Source organism: Phalacrocorax aristotelis, chromosome Z, assembly GCF_949628215.1.
Source record: "Phalacrocorax aristotelis chromosome Z, bGulAri2.1, whole genome shotgun sequence".
In the NCBI taxonomy this organism is placed as follows: Eukaryota; Metazoa; Chordata; class Aves; order Suliformes; family Phalacrocoracidae; genus Phalacrocorax; species Phalacrocorax aristotelis.
Genome location: NC_134311.1, coordinates 26,184,005 through 26,201,678, shown reverse-complemented (window position 1 = coordinate 26,201,678; position 17,674 = coordinate 26,184,005).

Below are 17,674 nucleotides of genomic sequence, written 5' to 3'. Positions count from 1 at the left end.
GAAAACTCAGAATCTAGCATGGCAGGAGGTTGGACTTCCCTGTATTTTGTCTTCTAGGAGAAACATAGCAAGGTTATTTATTTTAAATTATTTCCAGCAGCCACAGGAAAACTAAATAATTAAGAATAACAGCAGTAAGCAGGCCCATAATTTACAACAGAAGTCTACAAAAATTAAACACCATCATGAAATATATGCCACGGTCTCATAGAAACTGGCTAACTTTGTACCATAATTTCTTCTTACAACACACTCCCATGTGCATTTCCATCACTCTTGTTTTCTTACATGTAAACAAAAGTGGAATATCTCACTGCTTCCTTTTAACTGTGAATAGTGAATTTTGGACAACAATCTAGAAACTTCCTTTTTTGCTCTTCCACTGCCTCTTAGCCCTGTGGGGATTTCTGATGGCTTTATGCCACAAACACAAATAGAATATTGTGGTTTAAAGTGAAAAACAAATCTGTTAACTTGCTTGTATTAAAGTTGCAGAACAGGGACAAAGGCATATGGACTCTAAGATGAATTAAAAGTTTGCAAATGGCCCAAGAAAACTTTTATCTGTGTTCCATCAGAATCACAGAATGGGTAACTTACTGGCTTTAGATGCACAGGAAAATACAGTGAGTCATTAGATCTGTTCTGATGATGAATTCCAAAATTAAATGTGACCTATAAGTCAGGTGCACTGTGAAATACTTCTGCATTATCAAATTTATTTTTTTCCTGCTTTCTTACCTTGCAAAAGAAGTCAAGATAGCTCCTTTTCTAAAGGTAGATGTCACTCCTTAGAGACCACTACAGAGCAGTACCCTTTGTAATTCATCCATAGTGGTTTGTTGATATGTTACAATGAGGAAAATAGTTTATTACAAGAATATTACATCAATAAACATTCATGGAAAGACTAAAAGGCAATCAGACTACAAAAGACTTTCAGGATGGTTCTGTTTCTTTCCATTCTTTGGAAGATGGTGACATAATTCTCATTTCTAAATGTACTGAGATCTATTTTAAAAGTGGTTTTAAAAGATGTTTTCAAGCATTTATAAAAATATGGGATTGCAGTTCTGTACTTCTGACATTAAGGAAATAATTGCAAAAGAGTAGTGGGATTTTTACTGACTCCTTCAAAATGTTTTTGATTTAAGGAATTAAATATTTAGTAGAACAGATGCTTCCAGAGCAAAAAAAATTTAAAAGCAAGTCCTTCCAACTCTCTGGAAGCATGCAGATGAGAAAGGCATTGTACTAATAACATCTGGATATAAACCACATCTCAAGAAGTCTCTCTAACTAGAACCTCATTGTGCAAGAGCCAACAGTTCGTGGCAATTAGAAGGCGAGAGCACATAATGACTAGGGTCTGGTCCAGGTCCATTGAAAACAATTAAGAGGTTTCCTCAACCTGCTGATGGCTAGGGACCTTCAAGCTATAGAGAGAAGCTAGAAAAAAAAGCTAACTTTTCAGTTATGAGAACCCAGTATTTTATAACTAGACTCCTCTGTCTGAAAAGTGGTAGCTACCTTGCCTGATTGCTACTCCTCTGCAAGTTACAGGAGCCAGAAAGACCTGGTTTGAGAGGCACATAAAGCTAACAGCTTCACAGCAACTACCCTGCGCATCACTGAACATCAGCCTGGAAGTTCCTTCCAAGCAGATTGGTAGAGGTCCCTGCACATACGCTGACTTGGGCAGTTACAGCCACAATTAACAGTTCTACTATGAAGACTAAAGGTTTATGAAGACTAAAGCCCACAAAGAAAACATGCTTACACTTCGCTCCCCGTCAGTTTAAACCTATCGGCACTGCACACATACGCTGCAGCTGTTCACCTTGTTTTGACAGGGCTGGAATTAAAGCTAAGCCAGGGTCTATAACTCATACTGACATTAACAGCCTGAATAAGCCAGCTGCCTGCTCTGCCTACCTGGGAAGGGCAGAGAGCATTTCACACGCTCAGACAATCAAGCTGGAGCCACAAGTTTATTGCTACAACACCCAAGGGAGGCCAGCCTTTAAATATATGTAGTTCTCATCTCTGGAAGGAAGGTAGTTGTTTCATGAGACATATGCCTTGGGAAGCACTGACTCACTAGCTGGGTGAGAGAGCTTGAAGGGTCTTACCCTTACTTCCTATGCATATTGACAAACATTCATGGAGACAATTAGCAATTATACCTCCTCTTCTGAGAGTTTTTTTTAATGGAGGAAATACAGAATGGCACCTTAGATACCATCTTCTATAATGCCTCCTCTTTAATTATAACATTAATTTGTTGCCTTCTGCTGCAAGGCCGCCAGCAGGCAGCAAGCCAACACCGCTTTCCATTGACATTGCTGATTTGTTGCCATGAGAATGTAACTGGATGGAGTGAAGAGGAGATGCTGCTAGTAGTGTCTGCTATGTTAAACACAAACATCCCAAGATAAGAGGTGCAGCTGCTTTCCAAAGAACACTTAGAAGTAGAAGGTGAAGTAAGAAATGTTCCTACAGCTAATAAACATGTGGTGCAGTGCTGCTAATTTTTGTTTATGTTACAGCTGTATCTCTAATCATCACAACTTGTTATTCAAGTAGAATCAGAATAAGCAGAGGATAGGGATTGTCCCATGCCTAAAGGAGGCACAATCTGCACGAATATGAACAGAGCAGAGGGACAGACTCTCAGAGCAGAACAGTAGGAATTAATATGACCAGAGATCAGGGAGGAGTGGTATAAAGAGGTAGGTTTACAACTATGGGGAGAAGATACTTGAAATAATATGAATTACAGAGGAAGTAATACTGTGAAGGTAAAGTCTTGGGAACATGAGGTTGTGAAATCCTCTTTTGAATGGATTGAGTGGAGCTAAAGGACCCGGAAAAGAAAATGCAATGTGGGGCTTTTTCTAAGGAATTGGACATTAAGGGTGGACTTTTTATCAAAAGAAGTGGCAGGTGAGTCACAGAATTGCTTAGGCTGGTTAATCCAACCTGCTTGCTAAAGCAGGGTCAGCAAAAGCAGACTTCCGAGGACTGTCTCTGGTGTGATTTTGAGTATTCTCCACAGATGAAGACAGCAGAAACTCTCTGGACAGCCTGTTCCAGTGTTTGACTACCCTAATAGTAAAAAAAGTGTTTTCCTGTGTTCAGATTGAATTTCTCCTCTTGTTATTATTTTTATTTTGTATCCATTGGCTGCTCTCCTATCACTGGGCACTACTGAAAAGAACCTGGCTCCCTCTTCTTCATTTTCTCCCATCAGGTATTTATACACATTGATAATATCCCCCTGAGCCATCACTTCTCCATGCTAAACTGTTCCAGTTCTTTGCCTCTCCTTATATGAAAGCTGTAAATGGGGTTACAACAGGCTGGTGGCCAGTCACTAGCAGGGTTCCACAGGAATCCACCTTGGGGTTGATACTCTTTAATCTCTCCATAGATGACTTGGATACAGGACTGGAAGGAATAATAATTAAGTTTGCTGATGACATAAAATTGGGAGGAGCTGTTGACACTCGAGGGCAGAGAGGCCCTGCAGAGGGATCTGGACAGACTGGAGAGCTGGGCAATCACCAACCGTTTGAAGTTCTACAAGGGCAAGTGCCAGATTTTGCACCCGTCAGGCCCCAGGGACTTATATATGTCATTTGTTTAAGTGCTCCCTAATCTGGTTTTCCTCTATCCCTGGTAAGAAGCCCCAAATCCCTGGCCTACCAAATTTGTTTAATCTACTCTCCTCTGGCATCCTTGCTAACTAGGAAGGTGGCTAATGTCATTGTGAGGGCACTCAATCATCTTTGAAAGGTCATGGCAATTCAGAGAGTTCCTTAGAACTAGAAGAGAACAATTGCATTTCTATCTTCAAGAACAAGTTCACAGAAAAACCTCTTGAATTCTTCACTAGTGAAAGATAACACAGAAGTCCTGATTCTGCAAATCAGTGATACATTATGTTTGACTTCATAGTTTCTTGTCCCTTTAGAATGCCCTGCATTTCAAGTTCTTCCATCCAAGGAAGACTTGCCAGCCCACCTGACAGAACTGACCTGAGAGAAAAGGTAGTTTTCCACAGAGGAGAACTTCCCAGCATGTCTTATCAAAGTGATTGCAACTGTGCACTTAGTGAGTCCCTATCCTTCTGTTCTGTGACATCACCCTCATCTTCTCTGACATAACTGAAGGGACCTATTTAATTTACAGCAGAAGTTGTACATTCCCCCAACACTGTAAGAAGTATTCAGTGAAAAATTTCCCTTTAGTAGTACATGAAAAAATTTAATTCACTAAATTGTTTTCCATCAAGTTTTCTGGACAATCTCTGTGATACCTTTGTTCTACAGATTGGATTCCTGGGGTTCCCTCTTCACACTACACTCTCTGAGTCCTTCAGCATCACTGATGGTGGAACTTCTGCAATTCCTAATATAGTAAATCTGATTTATATACTAGCAAAGAATCTAACACTTCTTCCATGGACTAAATTCCTGTTGGCTTCCTTAGAAACAATAAAGCAGAGGCCTTTTCTTTATTTGATTTGTAGACACAAAAGCATTCCATGACGCGCACAGTGAGTATTTCACTTTGTACTAACCCTGGTCACAAATGCCTGAGAAGAATCTGGCTGCATAGCAACAACCCATGCAAGAAAGCTACTACAAATTACTTTTTAATTCTGAGTCTATTTCTGCTGTAAACTATTTTTTTCAAAATGTGATGTTTTAAAAATTGGTTTAATTGACCCTAAAATGAATGACAGCCACTTGAAATAAATTGCTAAAGTACGCTCTGAGAGGAAATCACAACTTACTGCAGACTGTTGCAAGGTAAGGAAGTCAAGTGAAGAAGGTTTTGGTACAAGTGAACAGCCATTCTTTATTGATAGGGATATTTCTTTTTACCTTTCCAAATCATGTGCAATTTTTAGAAGAACTTTGAAAGGTAGTTTGACTGTATGGGAAACTGAGTACTCAAGAACTTCTGAACAATCTGACAGAATTTTCACATTTCCCTCCTTTCTGGTGTAGTCAGAAGGTATTTGGACTGATAAAATATTTCTGAGGCCATCTTTCATCTGCATAAACAATGTCTCCATATAGCGGGGACCTCCTTGTGGTCTCCAACTAAGCACACTCCATGCAACAAAATTAAAGTGCAGGTATTCGGTAATATCACATGTTCATGAATTTGCTCACTTCTTTTTCTGAAAGTTGATACTTGAAATTCATTTTTAGAGCCATACACACTCAGGATGTTTTCCTATGGAAAACAAAACAACAGGTTTATAGTTGAATTCAATATGGAAGGTGAGTATTGCACCACTTTACCTGTCTGAGTGTTAATGTACCATCTGAACATATAGGAAGCACCCATTCAGCTGCCTTGTCACAATATAAATTAACTTGACTTTTTTCCCATAGTGATCAAGGCAGCAGCATCCACGGGAATGCTTATCTTGGCAGAGTCCAGTTCTCTTTCCTTCCATCACCATACTTGCAAGTGTTAGAGACCTATTTCCTTGCATCAGCACAATCCCCAAGGGGGTACACTACTCCTCCACAGGTCATCAGGATGTGGAAACCAAACCCATAGGCACTACCTCAGTCCAGGAATTGTTTTCTATGTCACATCTCTGAGGTGCCTTTGAGGTAGTGACCTGTTCTGTTATTCCTCCAGTGACATTACCTGCTAGTGTCGCACTAGGAGCAGCTGCTTTACATGCCATCTCTGCCTGCTTCAGCCACATGTAAACAAAACATGTAAGCTCAAAAGTATACGCAAACCCCTCATCATTAAATCTTACATCCTCTTTCTGACCTCCTAGAATCATTACAGAGTCAATTAATGACCCCTTCCTCTGGAAAAGAAAGCAGTCTTCGAGCACGTTCTTGCTTTCTCTCACTCAAAATAATTTCTATTTGAGCCAGAGGGCAGAATGACTGATGAGCATCAGCATGTCATGGCTGGTAGCCACCAGTGAGCCACCAGGCTGAGACCCCCAGTAAGTGGATACAGGCAAAAATCTTATTAAAATATCTTTATTTTTCTTCTTTCCTGAACTTTCTAAATACTAAATCAGGGCCACAAAAGCCTCATTCTTATTCTGTACATGCAGGCTGTCCTTGAAGAGCCTGCCACTTACCTGACAGCATGAGTTCTGAAGTACCCATAGGTGCCTCCATAGGCGCTGTTCACCACCTCTTTAAGCTCACACATGTAGGCTATAAGCATGTAGAACAGGCAACTTTTCTCCACAAGGGACCCAAGGGTAAAAACAGAGCTGTGAGCTTTCACAGAATTACACTTGAACTACATTGCCACTTTCAGCAGTTCCTCCATATTATTTAGATATGGTGTTTCTTTTCTGTGAACTGCATCTTCCCACGTTTGGTCTTGCAAGTACAAGGCAGAGATGACAGCATGAGCTTTCAGACACCAGTTGTTATGGTGAGATGCATGGTGTCATAAAATACAGCTGCTAGAACACAGTGCACTACAGGTATTGAAGTGTTGAGGAAACAATTTATCAGCTAGGGCTATCTGTAAAGTTCTAGCATAAGAACGCAGAAAAGGTCAGGTAGAAGGAAAATAAAATGAGGCTCTTTTCTCATGAGCCCCCCTTCTCAGCAGCCTGGGGTAAACCAGCTAGAGCTACAGGGTGTCAGATCAATACTGCCCCACAGCTGGGAACACAGGTTGAACACTGACAAGAGCAGGATCTGGCACAGCGTTGGCAGGGACTGTGCATGCTGGCCTCCCGAGGAAGTATATTTACTAGGTATTGCTAGCAGGAAATACATCCTGTTTTCTGTTTTCCAAGTTATGTACCCAAGTATGTTACTTTTCCCATAAAATACTAGGATTTTGAAAGGCCACACAGGAGGAATCCAAACTGCACTCTGAAGATGACATCTTTAAAGTGACATCTAATAGAACGCTGCTTTTTACTTCCTTGCAACACTGACAAGTTTCTTTGAGTGGTGGACAGAAATATAGCTAGTTTAAGCTTCTCAGACCATTTCATCTTTACCAGCCATCGTATGGATTTCAACTGGCTCAAGAATGCCAGGAGCTTTTCTGAGGTAGGTAGTATGATCTCAAGTCTATTCTCTCCATGCTCATTCCATTATTTAACACCACCTGTTCATAAAGACCAGGCCCAATTGACCTTCACCTCCAAGAGCAATGGTGCACAAGGATTTCTTTCCAAGGTGCTGGAAGCTGAACTGTATGTCAGGACCTGAAGCTGTTGTTCATTGTGCCCTCTGATCTATCAGAGACAAGCAACTGGATCCAGATTCAAGATGTGCCTCTTACAATGAGAGTGAATGCAAATTGGTGAGGGCTAATGACTAAAATCTACAAACCTGTGGGAATGGGTTCACCTATGACCTCCGTCCACAGATTGCAGTGATGAGGCAGGTCTGAGGTCAAGCGGCAAAGTCAACCAGGCAGGCCAGGAGGCTGAGGTGTAGACTGACAATGCTATAGCACCACTGAGGCAGGACTGCTGACTTGGTACTATGGGCCCATGAACCCTGACTGTAAGTATTGTGTTTATTATTATTGTTTTGTGTGTCAACCCAGGCTTTTTGCCCCACATACTTTTCAACTGCTACTCTGACAAAAGATTTATTTATTTCTGTCCTATGTGTCTCCCTTGTGCCTTTTACAAGAGTGTGGAAGCTTTTAAAGTAATAATTTACTTTTACACACCTCTCAGAAAGGTGAGAATTATTCCAACCCCCACTCTGCCCTCAATTTACAGAGTGTACACTCCTCCCTCCTCTGCACCTACAGAGTAGAACTGAAGCACAGCAAGATTAGAGTGAACAGTGTCTATTTATTCCCAATGCCAGTTTAGAGATGCCAAAGACCATGTATTTTATATATATTGTGTTGATTCAGCACACTAGTCACTGATTTGTAGCTGCAAGAATTCAATTGTACTTCTGTAAACTAAGTCATAATGCCTTGAAATAAGCCAGCCATAAGATAAAGAATTCAAACTGGCAATTATATGTGAAAAGCTTGTTTTAGTGATTTGTCCAGCATCACCCCACAACTTGGAGGCAAATACGGGGCAAATCGGAACTGAATCAATTTAGGGACCAGCTTTTCTCTTCCCTAAAGCTTTGATCACTGTCAGCCTGCTATCTTCTAAAACACAGAATATACAGACTTTAGGACAGTCACCTCCACTACACTTGGTACAGCCTGGGGAAAGATTCCTTTTGTGGGGATATTTTGCTGACTGTTCTACAAGTATGCTAAAAGAGGCAAAGATGATGACTGAAAAACAATCTTAAAACTAGCAGCCTTTGCCTTCTGAGGTTTTTATAGCCCTAAACGTGCTTTGTGTCACAGCCCTAATCATAAGCATTGTCAAACCAAAAAGCAGTGTGTCCAAGTGATACACACAGAGTTGCAACATGTAGATCTCTGCTTCTTCAGCACAGGAAATAACTGAAGGAGAGGAGACAGTCGTGCTGAAGAAGGGAGAAAATAGGCTGATGGCAGCCCTTTGGTTAAATTCAAGACCTTTACCAATTTTTAATGTATTCTAATGGATCACAGCCCTTCACCTCTGACTTTTTAGGAGAGGAGACAGTCGTGCTGAAGAAGGGAGAAAATAGGCTGATGGCAGCCCTTTGGTTAAATTCAAGACCTTTACCAATTTTTAATGTATTCTAATGGATCACAGCCCTTCACCTCTGACTTTTTAGGAAAAAGAAGATACTTAACATCTTCTGTTCTGTATCCTTCACTGTCTCTCCTGCTCTCTTCTCATGCAGAATTCCTTATTCATAGTCCCATTTGTCTCATATTACTCACCCCACTAGGGAAAGGCTCTCTGAGTTTGATGACTGCAGTCCTCAGCTGCAGTTTCTGGCAGCATTTCTCATTAATTTCTCTCTCCTGTAAGCTCCCCTGTCCCACACCTTTCAGTACAGCGTCTTGGGCTCCTCAGCTCTTGGGCTTTACCCCATTCTCGCCAGTCCACTGGCCCAATATCAGCCAGTCCCACTCTTTATTCTCTCACTATTCCCTAGTTTCTCTGTATATCTTTTCCCTTCTGAATCCCTTCCCACCTCTGTTATCCTTACTCGCTGGTTGTCAGTCACAGTTGTCTTCCTCACACCATTCCATCTACCTCCTTCTCCCCCCACCCCCCACCCCAAATACTTTATACAGTCTCTGTCTCCCCCTTCTTCCCTCTGGAAGTCACTTAAACAGACATTTAAACTCTGCAAAACGTGACAGGATAAATCCAACCATTACTGCAATTCACTGAACTGCTAGCACAAGTAGACTCACTCAAAATACACAGGCTTGGTTTCAAACTTAGAGAAGAAAGTTGCACAGAACAAAAGGGAAACATGGTGATAGTCTTGGCTAGTCAGAACTTGGGTGGACTCTTCAGTTAAGGTGCTGTGCTGAAATAGAGAAAATCTATAGAAAGCAAATTCTTGCTGTAACCATAAGAAGTTGCTGCCTGTAACTGTTGTCTGGGTGGCCCACTAAAAATGATACTGCCACTGCTAGTAAGAAACGTAATACTAGCCTTGCAAGGCCACAGAACTGGTGGGCTGTTAAGCTTGTTGTCACCTTGTGTGAATTTGCAGCGCAAACTGAAGCTTGGTGCCAGGTGTCTTTTGTTATGGTGTGGACTTCACGTGTGGGATAATACCAGAGACCTTGGAAATATGTACACAGGCAGAAAACAAAGGCCACAAGATTGTCAATATCTCACTGGCAGTCAGCTTCTAGTTACTGAAGAATTACAACCTTAAGAGCTGGGAACGCTGCTTTAGACAGAACTAAGAGGACAAAAAAGCAGTCAAACACCAGGATAAGGCAATGGTGTGGCCCAGGGAAAGTAACACCTGCTTGCATTGCACAGCATATTGTCCAAGGGAAGGAGAGCAAAGACTTAAAATCCACTGAGAAACTCAAACATTTTCTAAATGGACTAGATCTTGGTATTCGAAAAGAATTGCTGCTGGCAAATGGTCTTCATCACTGGATCATCATGGAATTCTCTTCCTACAAACTGTGTCAAAGCTGCAAGCACATTACCCACTTCAAGGACTTTTAATGACTCTTCAAAGGTCTTTTGTCATGCCAGTCAAGCTCCAGGACCATATAAAAGTCTGTGTCTGAGTGCGTAAACTACATGCACTTGTTTTCTCAAGCTCTGTAATTCCTGAGTAAAGCACTACTGCATGTAAATTCGATTTGGCTAGTGTGATAACTATTGGTGTGACAACTATCACACTCTGATCAGCCCTGAAGTGGTCAGGCAATTCACAGAATCATAGAATGGTTTAAGTTGGAAGGGACCTTTAGAGGTCATCTAGTCCAACGCCCCTGCAGTGATCAGGGACATCTTCAATTAGATCAGGTTGCTCAGAGCCCCGTCCTACCTGACCTTGAATGTCCCCAGGGATGGGGCCTCCACTACCTCTCCGAGGAACCTGTTCCAGCACTTCACCATGCTCACTGTAAAAAGTTTCTTCATTATATCCAGCCTAGAATTGGACTAGATGATCATTGTAGGTCCCTTCCAACTGCGACTCTTCTTTTCTGTTCTATTCAAAGTATACTACTTATTATTGTGCACAAATATATCCACAAAACCCTCAATGTGAGATGGCTGTCTCACTGAAATAAAAGACAAACCTCCAACAGAACCAGGGTTTTAAATATCATTCAGTTTCACAGAACACAGTTTTGGGATTGGTGTCACCACAACCCCGTCAGGAAGTAAGTGGTAGGTAGTATAAAACTGCTTGAGTTGGAATAGTTCTCTCACTGTTCCACAATTTCTGTACTTTTATTATTTGTTTTTTTTTGCTTTTGTGCTTTACATCAGAATTACATATGTATAGCTGCATATCCTCTTACCTCCAATTCTACCACTTTAATACAATATAAAGAAAAGCAGAGGGGCTCAATCTTCGGCCATTTTAGACTATGATAGACAAAATGGTATTCTGCCATTGTAAAATTATTCCAGAGATTAATTATTTGTGTTCTGGAGTAATTTTTTTCATGCTTCTTTACCTGATGGTTAAACAAGGAACTTCCCCCAAGAAAGAAGGGTGCGTCTGTTCTGTGGAGCTGGTGGTTAAGCATTTGTGTAGGAAGAACCTAGAGTACCTAATGAACTTCAAGGAACAATCTGGGGCTTTGGGCTGAAAGCCATATTGTTTAGTTGAGAAATGTCTCATAAGCAAGCACAATATAATAGAGTATAAACTAAAAGTCAGCAAGAGGTAGCACGTTAGAGACTTGCTTCAAATATTACAATTAAATATTTTCGTAATTTACTGCTCTTTCAATCAGGTAACTTTTGGGAGAAACTTCATGATAATTGTTCTCAGCATTTATAAGCATTCTGTATTAAGGTTACACTCACAAGTTGTTTTGCACAGCCAATAATGACTGTGAGGTGTTTTAGTAAGTGGTTAGTTGATTTTTACAGTCTTGAAATTCAACAGATTATGGTATGGCTTTCAACCTTATATAATTCCTGAAATTATATTATTATGACCCATAATGGGGCATATTAGTAATACCTGCAACATACTTTTAACTTTTTATTCTCTCTCTGAAAAATATGTATTACCCAGTACACAAAATGTAAAAGTTTTTGTAGGGACTGTATTTTACTCAGATCTCTTTCTGTAACTGTGGTTCAGGACCCCTAAATAAGCTACGTCTGCATTTGTATCCGTGTCTGTAGTCCATGTAATTGACCAGTAGAAAAGGCTAATATAGGTTTAGTTATCATTAAACTTCCCTGGCTATGAAATAGCGTCCAAATTGACCTTTTTCTAGAGAACTGGTTGGTTTTGTGTGGATACACACAGTCCTGCTTTTTATATTGTCCCTAATTGTACCTAAGCAGACAAAGGAAAAAAATATTGTTTATACAGTGTCCTCTTCCTGCCATCATTTATATGTCTCAGCACATTTAAAAGACAGCATCCATTCTGTGTGTCACTTCAGCACTGATGTACCATAGTATACTGCTCCTCAAGGGCATTTCTGGTTTGAAATTGAGGCAATTTCTTAGGCTCTCACATAGTACTGCACAGCTGAGAGTGTGGTGTTTGTGTTCAAGTAATCACTGTTAGTGCAGTCTCTCCTCAGGGAACAGCCAGTACCAGCAAAAAGACTTAATGCACTACTACAACTGCAGTTGTGCAGAGGACAGTATGTGGTGCTAACATTATCTGTAGATGAGGCCTCAAGACCCAATTCACCCCACCAAAAAAAAAAAAAAAAAAAAAAAGACTACACATACCATAAAATCATAGTAAATGCACTTACTGATTTTCAGTTCCATTAAAACCTCACAGACAGGCCCGGAATGTCAGAAGCATGTCTGCATGTCTCTCAGAAGACGATTTTGGAGTGAGATACCCTCAGAAGCAGCCTTCGCCAGAACACAGAAGTATTTGCAAACTATTTTTATTTCCCCAGCTCGTCCATATTGCCTGGATGAGGCATGGATTCAAGAGGGCTGAGAAATTGGGCTAAATCCCTGAATATGCTGCGTTTCGAAGAATACTGAAATGCAAGGCTATGATACATATATTCAGGTCCTTGGAGACAGCAAACCTTACCCTGGCTTATTTGACCAACAAATGTAACTCTGCTAAATTAATGTTGCTCCTATTGCCCATTAAGGTATTTTTAAGGAGAAAATAATATTCTTTTTTTTCCACCTCAATAAGTGTTTTAACCCATTTGCTTACCATAGTGCTGATGGCCCTCTCTTCTCTTCAATCTCTTGTGAAATTTCTGATATATTCTTGCATTTGTGTAGGACGGGTCAAATAAATGTGTGTCGTGGTTCAGCCTCAGCTGGCAACTGAACACCACGCAGCCGCTCGCTCACATTCCCCCCCCACCCCTGTGGGATGGGGAAGAGAATCGGACGAGCAAAAGAACTTGTGGGTTGAGATAAGCACAGTTTAATGATTACAATAAAATGATGATGATAAATGATTATGATAATAATGACAATAATGTTAATATAATAAAAGGGAAAAGGAAGGAAAGAGAAAACAGGAAAAAAAATGCAGAAACACGAACGATACAGCCGCTCACCACCCGCCGACCGACGCTGCCCGTCCCCGAGCCGCGATTGCTCCCTCCCTCCCCCGGCCAGCCCCTCCCAGGTAGCATACTGGGCATGACGTTACATGATATGGAATATCCCTTTGGTCAGTTTGAATCCGCTCTCTTAGCTGTGCCCCCTCCCCTCCCAGCTTCTTGTGCCCCTGGCAGAGCATGGGAGGCTGGACATGTCCTTGACTAGTATAAGCGCTACCCAGCAACAGCCTAAACATCTGTGTGTTATCTCAACAGGATTTTTTTTCCCTGCTAATTTCAAAGCACAGCACTATACCAGCTAGAGTGAAGAAAATTAACTCTATCCCAGCTGAAACCATGACAGTATCCACCCCTTATTCCATATCATTGACATCATGCTCAGGTCCCATACTATTCAGTACAAATTCAATAACCCCTATCCATCTTCTCATCCTTTAACAATATATATATATCTCTATACAGATTTTCATTTATCATTCCACTAGTTTATGGACCACCCCTGTAGAATGCCTGTGGAATGTTCATTGAGTTCATTTAGTCCATGACTTTGGATTTCATCTCTTGTAAGGGTCCTTCAGAGAGGCGGTGTGCGTGGGGTCAGGTTGTTGCATGTCAGTCCTTGTTCCATCACTGCTGCACTGGTAGTTCTTGTTCTCTCACTGATGCACTTTGCCTGGTTCCATTGAAGGTTCATTCGCTATTATTATTAATTGGGAGATTCCCACCATGATAACATTCCACTGATGCAACCATAGTAGTGATGACATACAACATCATATAGCAATTAACAGCATATTATTCAGTTCGTTGGCTGTTTTCACCCAAAATTAAATCCCCCTGAGGTACACACCGGACTCCTCCATCCTCCCGCATCACCCACCAAGTGCACCCAGGTCCTCGAGCAAACGCGATCCCACGAGTGGGTTTGCCTCTGCTGGAAGCAGGAATAACCCAGACTGTCTTGCCCAGCATATTTTTATGTGCACTACAGGGACTCCGTCCCCTACCACAGTACGTAAGGATTCTGATTGGGCAGGGCCAGCTCGCCTGGCAGATCCCCTCGTGTTGACTAACCAGGTGGCTTTTGCTAAATGTGTATCCCAGTGCTTGAATGTTCCACCCCCACATTGCTCTCAGTGTCATCTTTAATAGTCCATTGTATCTTTCGATTTTCCCAGAGGCTGGTGCGTGATAGGGGATGTGATACACCCACTCAATGCCGTGCTCTTTGGCCCAGGTGTCTATGAGGTTATTTCGGAAATGAGTCCCATCGTCTGACTCAATTCTCTCTGGGGTGCCATGTCGCCACAGGACTTGTTTTTCGAGACCCAGGACAGTGTTCCGGGCAGTGGCGTGGGGGACAGGATATGTTTCCAGCCAGCCAGCCAGTGGTTGCTTCTACCATGGTGAGAACATGGCGCTTGCCTTGGCGGGTCTGTGGGAGTGTGATATAGTCAATTTGCCAGGCCTCCCCATATTTATATTTCAGCCATCGTCCCCCATACCACAGAGGCTTTACCCGCTTCGCTTGCTTGATTGCAGCACATGTTTCACATTCGTGGATAACCTGCGCAATAACGTCCATGGTCAAGTCCACCCCTCGATCACGAGCCCACCTGTATGTTGCATCTCTCCCTTGATGGCCTGAGGTGTCATGGGCCCACCGAGCTAGAAATAATTCATCCTCATGCTGCCAGTCCAGATCCACCTCAGCCACTTCACTCTTGGCAGCCTGATCTACCTGCTGGTTGTTTCGATGTTCTTCAGTGGCCCGACTCTTGGGGACGTGAGCATCCACATGCCGTACCTTTACAACCAGGTTCTCAACCTGGGCAGCAATATCTTGCCACAATGTGGCAGCCCAGATGGGTTTTGCCTCTGCGCTGCCAGTTGCTTTGCTTCCATTGCTGCAGCCAGCCCCACAGGGCATTTGCCACCATCCAGGAGTCAGCACAGTGATAGAGCACTGGCCACTTTTCCTGTTCAGCGGTGTCTAAGGCCAGCTGGATGGCCTTTACCTCTGCAAACTGGCTTGATTCACCTTCTCCTTCAGCAGTTTCTGTGACTTGTTGTGTAGGACTCCATACAGCAGCCTTCCATCTCTGGTGCTTCCCCACAAGACAACTGGCCCCGTCAGTGAACAGGGTGTATTACTTCTCATCTTCTGACAGTTTGTTATAGAGTGGGGCTTCTTCAGCACGTGTCACCTCCTCCTCTGGTGATATTCCAAAGTCTTTGCCTTCTGGCCAGTCCATAATCACTTCCAAGATTCCTGGGCGACTGGGGTTTCCTACTCGAGCCCGCTGGGTGATCAGTGCAACCCATTTACTCCACATAGCATCAGTTGCACGGTGTGTAGAGGGGATGTTTCCTTTGAACGTCCAGCCCAGCACCGGCAGTCGGGGTGCCAGGAGCAACTGTGCCTCAGTACCAACCACTTCTGAAGCAGCTCGGACCCTTCATATGCTGCCAATATCTCTTTTTCAGTTGGAGTATAGCGGGCTTCGGACCCTCTGTATCCCCGACTCCAAAACCCTAGGGGTCGACCTCAGGTCTCCCCATGCACTTTCTGCCAGAGGCTCCAGGTAGGGCCATTCTCCCCGGCTGCGGTGTAGAGCACATTTTTTATATCTTGTCCTGCCCGGACTGGCCCAAGAGCTACTGCATGGACTATTTCTTGTTTAATCTGTTCAAAGGCTTGTTGTTGTTCAGGGCCCCATTTGAAATCATTCTTTTTCCGGGTCACTTGACAGAGAGGGCTCACAATCAGACTGTAGTGTGGAATATGCATTCTCCAAAAACCCACAACGGTCAAGAAAGCTTGTGTATCCTTTTTGCTAGTTGGTGGAGACATGGCTGCTATTTTGTTGATCACATCCATGGGGATCTGACGACGACCATCTTGCCATTTTATTCCCAAGAACTGGATCTCTCGTGCAGGTCCCTTAACTTTACTTTGTTTTATGGCGAAACCAGCTTTCAGGAGGATTTGAACTATTTCCTTTCCTTTCTCAAAAACTTCTTCTGCTGTATTGCCCCACACAATGATGTCATCAATGTATTGTAGGTGTTCGGGAGCTCCACCTTGTTCCAAAGCATTATGGATCAGTCCATGGCAAATGGTAGGGCTGTGTTTCCACCCCTGGGGCAGTCGATTCCAGGTGTACTGGACCCCCCTCCAAGTAAAAGCAAACTGTGGTCTGCACTCTGCTGCCAGAGGGATGGAGAAGAACACATTAGCGATATCAATTGTGGCATACCACTTGGCTGCCTTGGACTCCAGTTCATATTGAAGTTCTAGCATGTCTGGCACAGCAGCACTCAATGGTGGAGTGACTTCGTTCAGGCCACGGTAGTCTACTGTTAGTCTCCACTCTCCATTAGACTTCCGGACTGGCCATATGGGACTGTTAAAGGGTGAGTGGGTTCTACTGATGACTCCTTGGCTCTCCAGTCGACGAATGAGCCCGTGGATGGGGATCAGAGAGTCTCTGTTGGTGTGATATTGCCGCCGGTGCACTGTTGTGGTGGCGATCGGCACCTGTTGTTCTTTGACCTTCAGCAACCCCACAACAGAAGGGTCCTTCGAGAGACCGGGCAAGGTAGACAGCTGTTTAATTTCCGCCGTCTCCAAGGCGGCTACACCAAAAGCCCACTTGTAACCTTTTGGGTCCTTGAAATACCCTCTCCTGAGGTAGTCTATGCCAAGGATGCACGGAGCCTCGGGGCCAGTCACGATGGGGTGCTTTTGCCACTCATTGCCAGTTAGCCTCACTTCGGCCTCCAATACAGTTAGCTCTTGGGATCCCCCTGTCACTCCAGCAATGCTGATGGGTTCTGCCCCTATATAGTTTGATGGCATTAAGGTGCACTGTGCGCCGGTGTCCACTAAAGCTTTATACTCCTGTGGGTCAGATGTGCCAGGCCATCGGATCCACACAGTCCAGTAAGCCCGGTTATCCCTTTCCTCCACCTGGCTGGAGGCAGGGCCCCCCTAGTCCTGATCATAGTATTCATCACTCACTTCCAGTAAATTTGAATCACGGGTGTCTCTGTTAAGATCAGTCAGGACATCAGCACTTCTGCTCCTCTGTCTGGAGAATTGCTTACGGGAAACTGGGGCAGCAGCTCTCCTGGAGAAACTTCCCTAAGTAATTGTTCTCCCTTGCAGCTCACGTACCCGTGCCTCTAAGGCTGAGGTAGGTTTTCCATCCCACTTCTTCATGTCCTCTCCGTGATCACGCAGGTAAAACCATAGGGTGCCCCGTCGTGTGTATCCCTTCTCTTGAGCCAAGGGATGATTACTCCTAATGGCTGAGATACTGGTCCGTACTGGTGGGGAGTAGGACATATCTTCTTTGAGTTGCTGGAACTCTCGGGACAGTTTCTCAACAGCAGAGACGAGCGAGGAAGAGAGATTCGCTTCATATTCCCGGAGCCTATCAATCAACTCAGCCACTGTTGGTGTCTCGTCATCTTTCCAGGACATCACTGCCAATGAGTTTGCATGCGAAGATGGTGCGCTCCGTACAAACTTCTGCCACATGGGTCGTGT